Source organism: Sciurus vulgaris, assembly GCF_902686455.1.
Source record: "Sciurus vulgaris genome assembly, chromosome: X".
Classification (NCBI taxonomy): domain Eukaryota; kingdom Metazoa; phylum Chordata; class Mammalia; order Rodentia; family Sciuridae; genus Sciurus; species Sciurus vulgaris.
This window is the reverse complement of record NC_136471.1, coordinates 76949629-76964596: the sequence shown is the minus strand read 5'-3', so window position 1 is coordinate 76964596 and position 14968 is coordinate 76949629.

Below are 14968 nucleotides of genomic sequence, written 5' to 3'. Positions count from 1 at the left end.
GGCAAATGGGGAGCTGCAGCTCAGGGCGTGGACGGGGTCAGCTGGAGGTCCTGGAGGCAGGATGCGGTTGGTCAGGCAGGAGTCCTGGAGTTCGGGTGTGTTTGGTGTGTTTGCGGGAACCTGGAGGCCGGGTGCAGTCGGTCTGGGGTCCCGGTGATAGGGCACAGTGTGTTGTTCTGGGGGTTCTGGCGACAGGGATCAGTCAGTCGATGTGAGGGTCCCAGAGGCAGGGAGTGATCGGACTGAAGGCTCCTGGAGATGGTGCTCAGTCAGTCTGGCCAGGGGTCCCATGGGGCCTGGCTGTTGTCTCAAAATTGTGGCAGCCACATGTGATCAAACCGGCAGGTACTGTGACAGAGAACTTCCAGGCAACAGCAGGCAGCTGGTGCTCCACTGGCGATCAGCGATCAGTTTGCTGACTGTTTTTGGACGATCAGGAGGTGAACCTCTTGCATTGGGTGATGTACAGGTGTAAGGCAGGCAATGGACAGGCGAGAGGCATGCAAATGGTGGATGATAGGCGCCTGAAAGTGAGCAATCTGCACTCAAAAAGGGCGTCGATATGCTGGCAGACTGCAGGTGGTCACAGCAGACAAATGGGGTAGACAGCAGGGGATCGATAAGCAACAAAAACTGCCTCACCAATAAACAGATATCCTCTGCTTGAAACCGGAGTTATGGAGTGACAAGGAACTCAGCCTCCCTCTTGTCTGCCATCTTGGATCCTATTATTTGTATTCTTAAAAATTGCCATTCTGATTGGAGTGAGGTGAAATCTCATTGTACTTTTGATTTGCATTTTCTTAATTGCTAGAGATGTTGAACATTTCTTCATATATTTATTATTTATATTTCTTCATTTGAGAAATGTCTATTTACTTCTTTTGCCCATTTATTTATTTTTATTTGTGTGTGTGTGTGTGTGTGTGTGTGTGTGTGTGTGTGTTAAGTTTTTGGAGTTCTTGTATATTCTGGATATTAATACCCTCTCTGAGGAACAGTTGGCAAAGATAGTCTTCCATTCTGTAGGCTCTATCTTCACACTCTTGTTCTATTGCTGTGAAAAAACTTTACAGTTTGATGCAATCTTATATATTGATTCTTTAATTCTTGCACTTTAGGAGTCTTGCTAAGGAGGTCAGTTCTTATGACCATATGTTGGAGTGTTGGGCCTACATTTTCTTCTAGCAATTGCAATGTTTCTGGTCTAATTCTTAGATTTTTGATCTACTTTCAGTTGACTTTTGTGCAGGGTGAGAGATAGGGGTTATATTTCATTCTACACTATGTTTTCCCAGCATCATTTGTTAAAAGGCTATCTTTTCTCCAATGTAGATTTTTGGAACCTTTGTCGAATATCAGGTAACTGTATTTATGGGGTTTTGTCTCTGTGTCTTCTATTCTGCCCTATTTGTCTTCATGCCTGTTTTGGTACCAGTACTATGCTGTTTTTGTTACTATAGCTCTGCAGTATAATTTGTGTTGCCTCCTGCTTTGCTTTTATCACTAAGGCTTTCTTTGGTTATTCTAGGTCTCTTATTTTTCCAAATGAATTTCTGAACTGCTTTTTCTAGTTCAGTGAAGAACATCATCAGAATTTTCATGGGAATTATCTGTGCTTTTGGTAGTATGGCCATTTTGACAATATTAATTCTGCCTATCCAAGAACATTAGAGGTCTTTCCATCTTCTAAGGTCTTCTTTAATTTCTTTCTTTAGTTTTCTACAGTTTTCATTGTAGAGTTCTTTCACCTCTTTCGTTAGATTGATTCCCAAGTATTTTATTGTAAAATTTCTGCTCCAAACAATGGTGCATGTATGTACATCAAACAAACCCTTCTCAATATTAGGAATCAAATAGACCACAATACAGTAATACTGGGTGACTCTAACACACCTCTCCCCCACTAGATAGATCATCAGACATAAACTAATCAAAGATTCTACAGAACTAAAAAAATACAATTAATAATATGGAATAATCTGCATCTTTAGAATATTTCATCCATCAATAACTGAATTCACAATCTTCTCAGCAGCACATGGAACATTTTAAAAATAGATCATATTTTAGGCTACAAAACAAATCTTGGAAAATACAAAAAAGATAATAGTTTAGTAGTATTTTAATATGAAAAAAATTGTGGGAAACAATAACACAAAATTTATCATTTGAACCACTTTTAAGTTCAATGTCATTAATTATATTTATAATATACTACATCTTTCAGCACTGTCTTCAGAAATTTTCTATGTTCCCAAAAAAACTCTGGGTCTATTAAAAAAATACTCCTTCTTTGGGCCTAAGGTGAGGCAGAAAGTGTATCATGGTGGAAGGGCATGGTGGAGGAAAGTTACTCACCCCTTGGCAGCCAGGAAGTAGAGAGAGGAATGTGCCAGGGATAATATATAATCTCCAAGGACACACCCCCAAGAACATGCTCCCTTCAACTAGGCTCCACCTCTCAATAGTCCATTCAAATTATGAAGCCAGCAATAGATTATCCACTGATTAGTTTAGAAACCTCATGGTTCAATCATGTCCTAGAACCTCCACCCCACCTTGAACATTGCTGCTTTGGGGACCAAGCTTTCAACACAAGCCTTTTGAAGACATTCCACATCCAAACTACTCGCATATGATACCTTATTTTTGACTGGCATTACAAAGTCATATGAACACATTTATAACTTATTTGTCTTGCTTGATTGAAACTTTATAATTAGTAACTTTCATTTTCCCTCTTCACAGCCTCTAGAAATTACCATATCACTCTTTGATTTTATGAATTTCACTATTTTAGATATTTAAATGGAAACATGCTATATTTGTCTCCTGGTGTCTGGTTTATTTCATTTAGAATAGTATTCTTAAGGGCCATCCATATTGTTGCATATACGTATATTATCCCATATATGTATATATACATTTTTGCAAAAGAAAATACTTCCTGATTTCAAAATATGTTGTAGAGCTATTGTAAACAAAACAGCGCCATACTGTTTTGTTTACAAAACAGTAAACAAAATCCATTGATGACTATCTAGGTTTTTTCCACATCTTGGCTATTGTGAATAGTGCTGCAACAAACACAGGCATGTTGGTTTTAATTCTTTTAGATAAATGCTATAAGTTAGATTATCTAACTTATTTATCTTTTAGATAAATGCTATAAGATCAGATGGTAATTATACTTTCAATTTTATGAGGAATCTCCTTGTATTTTGTATATCATCTGTACTATTTTACATTCCTATCAAAAGTATGGAATTGTTCATTTTATTTCACAGCATCACCAACATTTTTCTTCATTTTTTAAATAATAGCCTTCATGAGAGATGCAAAGTTATACCTCACTGTGGTTTTGACTTGCATTTCCTGAATGATTAGTGATGTTGAGCACCTTTGTATATACCCGTTGGCCATTCATATGCTTTCTTTGGGGAAACATCTATTCAAATCTTTAGTTCACTTTTTAAAATTGGGATGTATGTTCTTTTACAATTAAGTTGTAGGATGTTTTTGTATATTTTGTAAATTAACCTCTTACAGGATATATATTTTGCATACATTTTTCCCTATTATATAAGTTTCATTTTTAACTCCATTGACCGCTCCTCTGCTGTGTGGAAACTTTTTTGGTATGATGAATCCCACTATTTGTTTTTATTTTTGTTGCCTATGCTTTTGGTGTCATATCCATTAAATTACTGCTGAGAGGAATGTCATGAAGATTTTCCTGTTTTCTTCTAGGAGTTTTATAGTTTTGGTTTTTATATTTGTCTCTAATTCATTTTGAATACATTTTTGCGTATGGTGGAAGACAATATTCTTTTGCATGAGGATACTCTTGTTTCTAAACACCATTTGCTAAAGAGGTTATCCTTTCCCCACTGTGTATTTTTTGAATATATATAATATAAAATATATAAATATATATATTTTGAATACATAATGTATAGAAATAAATCCATATATAATATATATACATTAATATATAATATACAGATACATATATATCCATATGTATGGATTTATTTATTTATTACATATGAATTTATTCATATATATATGGATTTATTACTGAGATCTCCATTCTGTTCTATTGGTCCATATGTGACTTTATGACAGTACCATACTGTTTTGTTTACTATAGCTCTATAACATATTATGAAATCAGGAAGTATATATAATACGTCCAGCTTTTTCTTCATGATCAAGATTACTTTGGTTATTTGCAAACTTTCATACCATATGAATTATAGAATTATTCTTCCATTTCTGTGAAAAATGATGTTACAATTTTCCCAGGGATTTCATTGCCTCTGTAAATCATTTGGGGTAGTATAGACATTTCACCTGTATTAAATCTTTGAATCCATGAACCCAGGATATGTCTTTATTTGTTTGTATTTTGTTTAATTTCTTTCATCAGTGTTTTGTAGTTTTCAGTGTACAAATCTTTAGCTTTCTTAAGTTTATTCTTAGTTTATTCTTTTTCTTGCTATTGTGAATGAAATTGTTTTCCCAATTTCCTTTTCATCTTATTAGTTTAAATAAATGTAATCAATTTTTCTATGTTGATTTTGTATCACGCAAGTTTACATATTTTTTTTTACTTTTAAACATTTTTCCATGGGATCTTTCTGGTTTTCTATATATAAGATTATTTTGACTGAAAATGAGAACAATATTACTTCTTCCCTTCAAATTTGTGTACCCTTTATTTTCTTTTCTTCCCTAATTATCTTACTAGCAATTACAGGACTATTGTGACTAGAAGTGGCAAGAGTGGGCATCTTTACCTGTTTCTGACCTTAGAGGCAAAGCTTTCAATTTTTCATAATTGAATATGATGTTAGATGTGAGATATATATGAACTTTATTATATTTAGGAAATTATCATATATTCCTAATTTGTTAAGCATTTTTATCATGAAACATTCCATTTTGTCAAATGCTTTTTCTGCATTTATTGAGACAATCATGTTATTTTTATCTTTTCTTCTGTTAATATGGTCTATCACCTTAATTGATTTTCATATATGATATCATCTTTGCATCCCAGGGATGAATTCCGCTTGGCCTTCATGCATGATCCTTTTAATGTGCTGTTGGATTTGAGTTACTAGTATTTTGTTGAGAATTTTGCATCTATGTTGATCAAAGTAGTTTTCTTATGATGTCATTTCTACCTTTGCTATCAGAGTAATGTTGACCTCATAAAATTAGTTTGGAAGTATTCTCTCCTGTTTAGTTTTTTGGAAGAGTTTAAAAGTATTGGCATTAATTCTTATAAACTTGGCACAATTTATCAGTGAAAATTTCTGGTCCTGCTTTTCCTTTGTGGGAGAGATCAATTTCTTCCTTCCCCAGGAGGAAGCTGAGAGCTTTATTTTTGTTTGATTGCTTAGTACTTAAGCAGATGCAGAATCAACTGCATCTACCAGCCCATACTACAGCTCCCCCAGGTGGCTAAACTGTGCGAGTCATTTCAGAACTCCCATAGTGGCAAGAGACAAGCTAGTCATTTGCGGAATCCTTTGGAAATTTTGGGATGCTGAATGCAAGAAGCAACCACTTTTCTCCCTAGGTGAACCTGGGAGCTAAGAGGTCACTTCTTCATCATATGGTACTATACTAGAGACAGAGTCTCTAGCAAGAGATTTCTCAAAATCTCTCTACTGGCTTGAATGAGACTGATTATATATTCTCCAAGGGTGCAAGAGGTTTTCAATTAGTTTCTTATTTCTCACAAAGGGAATTTGTTCATGAATTATTGGTGAATCAGTGTGTTTGTGGGGGTAAGGAGGCTCTAAGGCATCCTATTTCTCCATATTTTTGAAATTACTTTGAATTTTGCTATGCTTTTTTGAGTATTTCACTCAACAAATGGTGAATATTTAAATTTCAACATTAATACAACATATTTTTTGTAGCTTTCTTGTTATATCTTGATTGGTTTTGTTATGAGGATAATATTTGTATAATAAATGAGTTATGAAATGTTTTCTCACTTTCTGTTTTCCAGAATGAATTGTGATGAACTATCACTAATTTTTCTTTAAATGTGTATTATTATTCACCAGTGAAGTCATCCAGGAGTGGGCATTTCTTTGCATAGAGTTTCTATTTACTAATTAAACTCTTTATATATTATAGGTCCATTCAGATTTTCTATTTCTTTTTGAGGTAATCTCAGTAGTTTGTGTCTTTGAAGGAATTATGACATTTCATTTAAGTGATCTCATTTGTTGGTATACAATTATTATTTTTTTATAATTTTTTTCATTTCTATAAAGTTAGTATTGATATCCTTTTCTTAGTTCCTGATTTCATTAGTTTATCTGTCTTTTTTCTTGGTCAGTGTAGCTAAATGTGTGTCAGTGTTGTTAATATCTTCAGAGAACCAAATTTTAAGCAAATTTTCTATTTTTTTTTCTTTTTATTTCATTCATTTCCCCAGTAATCTTCAGTATTCAGTATTACCTTCCTTCCTTCTGCTTGTTTTAGCATTCTTCTTGCTCTTCTAGTTTCTTAAGTTGAAGATTAAATTATTGAATTGAGATATTTCCTTATTAACATAGGTATTTACAGCTATAAGTTACACTCTAAGTATTGGGATGTTGTATTTTCATTTTCATTCATTTCAAAGTTTTTTAAAACTTCTCATATGATTTTTGCTTGAGTCAGTGGCTATGTAAGAGTGTGTTGTTTAACTTCTACATACTTGTGGAAATTCATATTTTTCCTCTGTTATTGATTTCTAATTTCATTGTGTTTGGAGAAAAATATGTTGTATGATTTCAACTATTTAAAGTAACCATCAAAATTATGTAATTTTAGAGCATTTCAATTGCCCTGAAAATAAATCCCTTAACCATTACAGATGGACACCATTTCTACAAACAGACCCAGTCAACCACTAATATTCTTTAGTCTCTATGAATTTGTTTATTCTGAAGAATTCATATAAATAAAACAACTCAATATGTGGTCTTTAAAGGTTGACTTCTTTCATATAGTATAATGCTTTCAAGGTTTATCCATGTTGAAACATTTATCAGTACTTCAATCATTTTTATGGCTATATAATATCCAATAGCATACACATTTCATGTGTGTATTCATCAGGGTCCTCCAGAAAACAGAATCAACAGGAAGTATGATTATAAAAAGGCAATTTATTAGATTGGTTTACACATCTGGAAGTTGGATAGTTCACAATGGCTGTCTGGAGGCTGGAGAGCCCGAAGAACCAGTAGCTGCACAGTCCAAAAGTCAGAAGCCCCAGAACAAGAGGGATTATAGTGGTACCCTAGTCTGAGACCAAGGCTTCTGGGAACTACCTAGAGAATCACTGACAGGGTCCGCTTTGGAAGAGTGAAGAAGCAAGAGTCACATATCCTCATATGACCAATCGAAGCAGCAATCAAGAACCCATTCAAGAAGAGCCGAGCTTGCGTCTGCATCTGCTTCCTTGTTCTTCCAACTTTAATTCTATTCTATTAAGTGGTGCTGCCCACACTTAGGGAGGGTCTCCAGTTCACTGTCCCACATTCCAGTCTTTCCTAGACACACCCTCATTGACATACCCAGAAGCCTCTTAATCATCAGCATCTCTTAATCCAATCAAGTTGACAATTCACATTAACCATTACAATGTGTTTATGTGTTCATCTGTCAAGGGTATTTGTGTACATGTGTTTGTGGGGGTAAAAAGGTTCTAGGGCATCCTATTCATATTCAATTATCTTGCAAAGACAGGTAAAATTGCTGAATTTTGTAGTATTAAAATTTTAAGAAACTCAAGTTGTGACACATAGGTTAAGATTTTTTTTGTTTCAGTTGGTTTTGACTGTGGGTGTCCAATTGCTCTGGTACCATTTGTTGGAAAGGCAACATTTCATCCCTAAAATTGCTTTTACAACTGGATTAAAAAATCAGCTTTTCATATTTGTGTAGGTTTATTTCTGGGTAATCTTTTGTGTCCAACTAACTTATATGACTATCTCTCCACCAATACCACAATGCTATTTACTATAATTGTGCAATAAGTCTCAAAGTTGGGTAGAAGTTTTCTTCCTACTTTATTCTTTAGAAATTTTAGTTCCTATGCCTTTCAACATGTGTTTTAGAATAATCTTGTCTATATCTGCAATAACAACCTTGCTGAAATTTTTATAGATATTTGTTAAATTTTTATGCATTTGGGGGAAATAATAATTTTCTCATTCTGAGACTTCAAATCCATGAACATATATATTTCTTTCATAAGCAAAAAATAAGTTATGTATAGTTTTTGTTGGTATTATACCTAAGAATTTAGATTTCTTGAGATATTTTAAATTGTATTATATTTTTCACTTGAGTGTTACCTTGTTTATTGTTATTACATAAAAATGCAAGTGATTAGTTGAATCTTACGATTTTATGTACTTGCCTATTTATTCCAAGAGGTTTATATGGATCCCAAGGGACTTACAATGCAGACAAACATGTACAAGTACAGATGCTTTTATTTGTTCCTTAACAATCTATAGGTATTTTAGTTCCTTTCCTTGTTCTATTACACTGACAGTAATTTCCCATTCAATATTGAATAAGAGAAGTAAGCATAGATGATCTTACCTTGTTTCCCATTTTAGATGGAAAGCATTTAGTCTTTCACTTTTAAGTAAGTGTTAGCTGTAGCTTTTTGAAAAATAAAAGGTCCATATAAATTTGAGGAAATTACCCTCTATTTCTATTTTTCTGAAAGTATTTTTAAAACTTAGATTGATTTATATTGATACTTAAAACAAAAATTGAACATATTTACAAAAATCATTTGATGCTTAAATACATACACACACGCGCACACATATAAACACTGCAATGTTTAAATCAGGTTAAATATATCTCCTCAAACATCTATCATTTCAGTGTGGTGAAAACTTTCAGAATCATTTTTTCTAACTTTTTAAAAATGAACAAAATATTATAATTATCTATAGTCACCATATTATGCAATACCACACCAGAACTTCTTGCTCCTATCTAACTGTAATTTGTACACATTGATCCCCAACCCTCTCGTCCCCCTTCTCCCCTCAGCCTCTGATAACCACCAGCCTACTCTCAACTTATATGAGATCAACTTTTGAAGATTTTACCTATGAGTGAAATCATGACATACTTGTATTTCTGTGCTAGGTTTATATCACTTGATATAATAAAGTCCAGTTCTTTCCAAGTTATTGCAAATGACACCATTGCATTGTTTTATGGCTGAATAGCATTCCATTGTTTATATGTACCACATTTTCTTTATCCATTCATCAGTTGATAAGCAGGTCATTTTTATTTCTTGGCTATTATAAGTAGTGCTGAAATGAACATGGGTATTAATTATGTCTCTTCAAAACACTGATGTTATTTCTTTTGGATATATAATCAGGAGTGTGAGTCTGGTATCCTTTTGTTCTATTTTTCCATTGTGGTTGTGCTAATTTACATTCTTACCAACAATGTGTAAGTATACCCTTTTCCCCACATCCTCACCAATACTTGGTTTCTTTAGTATTTTTATAATAGCCAGTCTTACTAGAGCTAGGTGGTACTGATTGTGGTTTTAATTTGCATTTCCCTCATGAGTGATATTGAGCTTTTTTTCATGTACTTCTTGGCCATTTGTATGTCTTCTATTGAGAAATATCTGTTTAGAACTATTGTCCATTTTTCATTGGGTTGTTTGGTTTGGGGTTATAGATTTTTTGGAGTTCTTTATATATTCTGGATACCAATGCCTTCTCAGATGTGGTTTTCAAATGTTTTCTCCCATTCTGTAGATTCCTTCTGCATTTCATTTAATGTTTCCTTTGCTGTGCAGAAGCTTTTAGGTTTGGTGAAAGACTATTCATCTCTTTTTGCTTTGTATCCTGTGATTTTATGGTCTTGTCCAAACATTTCTTGCATATTCCAATGTTGAAGCATTTCTTCTTTGGTTTCTTATAGTAGTTTCATAGTTTTAGGTCTTATATTCAAGTCCTTAATCACCTTTGAGTTGATCTTTGTAACTGGTGAGACATAGGGGTCTAGTTTCTTTCTGTTGCAAATGAACATGCAATTTCCCCCAGAAGAATTTGTTGAAAAGACTGTCCTTTCATCAATGGGTATTCTTAGCACCTTTATAAAAAATCAATTGGCTGTAAATATTCGGGTTAACTTCTGGGCTTTCTATTGTGATCCATTGGCCTATGTATCCGTGTTTATGCCAATGCCATCCTATTTTGATCACTATATCCTTGTTGTATGTTTTGAAGTCAGGTAGTACAATATCTCCTCCTTTGTTCTTTTTGCTCAAAATGGCTTTGACTATTTGAGTTTTTTATTTTTGGGTTCCATATAAATTTGTAATTGATTTTTTCTAGTTATATGAAGAATGTCATTTGTATTTTGATAGGGACTATATTGAATCTTTAAATCACTTTGAATACTATGGACATTTTAATGATATTGATCCTTCCAATCCATAAATAGGAGATGCATTTCCTTTTTTTATGGGTCCTCATATTTTTTCATAAAGATTTTATAATTTTCATTATAGAACTCTTTCGCCTCTTTGGTTAATTATCCATATTTTTTGTAGAAAGAGAAAATGGGATTGTTTCCTTGATTTCTACTTGAGATAATTCACTATTGGCACAGAGCTATACTACAGAATTTTGTATATTGATTTTGTGATATGCAATTTTGCTGAATTCACTTATTTAAAAAATTTTTGGTGCGTTTTGGGTTTTTTTTTTTTTCTTTATAAGATCATGTCATCTGCAAACAGTTCCAGTTGGATTTCTCCTTTTCCAATTCAGATGCCCTTAATTTCTTTAACTTACCCAATAGATCTGGTCAGGCCTTCTAGCACAATAGTATAACAAGATAAACAAAATACCCCAGTACTTGTTATCTGTAGCAAGAGGAGTCTTTACTCTTCAGGGGGAAAAGGTGAAAGAGGAAAAGAGTCCCAGCAAGCTCTATGTGCACAGAAAATGGCACCTTTCCAACATATAACCTAAATAGATAAAATACCTAGGGTCTGCATAGTGATCTGCTTTTAGAGAATGGATTCACTGTATCTCATGGTGAACTCCCAGGGTGCTTTAACCAGGAGCTATCTTGAGGAAGGGGCATATTGTCTGAGGTTCAGCTGCTCTTGAGATCAGAAATTCTTGCATATCCCCATCTCTGTGACTCCATGGTCAGTACTGCCTCAATGGGTAACTGCCTCACAAAACAATCTTGGTTCAGGAGAATGGCTCTGACACAAACCTGCTGAGAATTATATGCTGTGGGGAATGTAGGTTGAGATATAGAGAGGAGCAGAGACTACTTATTCTAGAATTGGGGGAATTAGGAAACCGGCCCTCTAAGACCAGGTCATGACCAGCAACATGTGGCTTCTCATGGGTGCCAGGACTGAGGGTGCCAGGATGGAAAGTTTCAGACTACCACCACCCTCCCAACACAGAACTTTGATAACATGGGGATTGGTGGAGCAGAATAAAGAATCCAAACATAAATCCATACACTGGCAGCCAATTTATTCATGACAAAGCTGCCAAAAATATACATTGGAGAAAGACAGCCTCTTCAGCAATTGGTGCTCATAAAAGTGGATATCCACATGTAGAAGACTGAAACTTGACCCCTATCTCTGAACCTGTATAAAAATCAATTAAAAATGGATCAAATACTTTAATATATGACATGAAACTACTAGGAAAAAAAATAAGGGAGACACTTCAAGATATTGGTACAAGAAGTGATTTCCTGAATAGAACTCCAAAAAAGAAAGGAAACAGGTAAAAAACTGACAAATTGGATTAAATTAGAAAGTTTCTGTATATCAAAGGAAACAATCAACAGAGTGAAGAAACAACCTACAGAAAGGCAGAAAATCCTTGTCACCTATTAATCCAGCAGAGGATTAATATATAAAGGAGTATATAAAGAACTTTAAAAGTGAATTATAAAGAACAAATAATCCTATCAATATATAGGCAAATTATCTGAATAGACACTTCTCAAAATAGGAAATTCAAATGGCAAATAAATACATGAAAAAATTCTCAATATTATTAGCCATTAGGAAAATGCAAATTAAAACTAAAATAAGATTCCATCTCACCTCTCTTAGAATAGCTTTCATCATAACAACAACAAAAATAAATAAATACTGGTAAGAATGCTTAGAATCAAATGAGAGTAGAAATACAATATACCAGAATCTCTGGGACACAACAAAAGCATTCATTCCAAATGTTCCAAAAGGAGTATTTATAGTTTTAAGTAGCAAAATCAGAATGATCCCAAATAACCTAATGGTTCATTTGAAGGTCTTATAAAATCAAGAAAAAGCAGTCCCAATCCCATGAGAAGGAAAAAAATAATAAATATCAGATCCAAAATTAATAAAATAGTGAATAAAAAGCAATACAAAAGATAAACCGGGTGTGATGGGGGCATGCCTGTAATCTTAGCAACTCAGGAGGCTGAGACAGAAGGATTGCAAGTTCAAAGACAGCCTCAGCAACTTAGCCACACCCTAAGCAGCTTTGTGAAACCTTGACTCAAAATAAAAAATAAAAAGAGCTGGGGATGTAGCTTAGTGGTTAAGTGCCCCTGGGTTCAATCCTTGGTACACACACACCCAAGATATAAAGGATAAATGAAACAAAGAGTTGGTTCTTTGAAAATATAAAAATGATTGTTAAAAAACATAGCCAAACTAACCAAAAGAAAGAGGAACAAAACCAAAATTAATAAAATTAGAGGTTAAAATAAACATCACAACAGACTTCACTAAAATCCAGAGAATAATTGGAAAATATTTTTGAAAACTTATATTACAACAAATTAGAAAATCTTAGAAGAAATAGATAAACTTATAGAACCATACAACCTATTAAAATTGATTGATCAAGAGGATATAGAAAACATAAACAGACCAATAACAAGCAATGAGATTCTATTATAGAAATTATTCCCAAAAAATTTTTTCCAAAAAAAGAAAAGCCCAGAACCAGATGAATTTCCAGCTGAGTTCTACTAGGCCTTTAAAGAAATAATGCCAATGATCCTTAAATTATTCCATGACACAGAAAGGGAGGAAACACTTCCAAATTTGTTCTATGAAGCCAATATCATCCTGATATGAAAACCACATCAAGGAAAGAAAACTACAGACCAATATCCTGGATGAACATAGATGTAAAAATCCTTAATATAATATTAGCAAATCAAATCCAACAGTATATTACAAAGATTATATGCCATGATCAAGTTTTTCATTCCAGTTATAGAAGGATGGTTCCATATATGCAAATAAAATGTTATAATACACCACATAATTAGAACTAAGGGCAAAAATCACATGAACATTTCAATAGATGCAGAAAAAGTCATTGACAAAATTCAGCATCCAAGCATGGTAAAAAAATTGAGGAAACTAGGGAAAGAAGGAAATTATCTCAACATCCTAAAGGTCATATACAACAAACCCAAAGCCAACATTATACTGAATGAGGCAAAACTGAAAGCATTTCCTCTACAATCAAGAAGATAAAGATGTCCACTCTCATCACTCCTATTCAATGTAGTACTTAAAAATTTAGCCAAAGCAATTAGCAAGAGAAGTAAATAAAAGGGATACAAATAGGAAAAGAAGAAGTCAAATTACCACTGTTTGCAGAAGATATGATGTTATCATCTGAAAATACTCCACTATTAGATTCTTAGAACTGATAAAAAAAATTTAGCAAAGTGTCAGGATACAAAATCAACATATAAAAATCAATTTTTCTATAATCCAAAAATAAATCTACTTAGAAGTACATCAGGAAAATAATTCCATTCACAATGGCCTTAAAAAAGTCCACCTAGGAAAAAAATGTAACCAAAGAGGTGAAGATATATACAAGGAAAATTATAGAACACTGAAAAAAGAACTAGAATACACTCAAAACTACAAAGAACTTTCATGTTCATGGACTGAGAGAATTAATATGTTAAAATGAACATAATACTGAAAGCAATATACAGATTTGATATAATCCTCATCTACCAATACCAAAGGCATTCTTCACAGAACTAGAAAAAAGAGTCCTAAAATTCACATGGAAGACAAAAGACCCAAAATAGCCACAGCTATTCTGATTAAAAAGGACGGTGCTAGAGGCATTACTATAACTGATTTCAAGTAATCCTGCAGAGTTATAGTAACAAAAACAGGATAGCACTGGCACAAAAACAGACACATAGACCAATGGAATAGAATAAAAGGCACAGAGAGAAAGCAACACAGATAGTTATCTGAGCCTTGACAAAGGTATTAAAAACACATGTTGGAGAAAGACAGCCTTTTTAACACATGATTCTAGGAAAACTGTATATCCATATGTAGAAGAATGAAACTAGATCTCTATCCCTGACCCTGCATTAATGTGAACTCAAAATGGATCAAAGACCTAAGAATCAGATCAGAAACTTTGCAACTGCTAGAAGAAAACATAGGGGAAACACTTCAATATATAGGTGTAGGCAGTGACTTCCTCAATAGGACTCCTAAAGTTCAGGAAATAATACCAAGAATTAAATAAATGGGATGGTATCAAATTAAAAAGCTTTTATGCAGCAAAGGAAGCAATTAATAGCAAGAAGAGAGAATCTACTTAATTGGAGAAAATGTTATAGATTACTCTTCCAATAGAGGATTAATGTCCAGAATATATGAAGAACTCAAAAAGCTTAACACCAAAAACAAATACCCTAAACAGGACAGACATTTCTCAAAAGAAGAAATGGCCAACATATATATGAAAAAATGTTCAACAACTTTAGTGACCAGGGTAATGCAAATCAAAACAACACTGAGATTTTATCTCACTACAGATAGAATGGCAATCATCAATAATCCAAATACTAATAAATA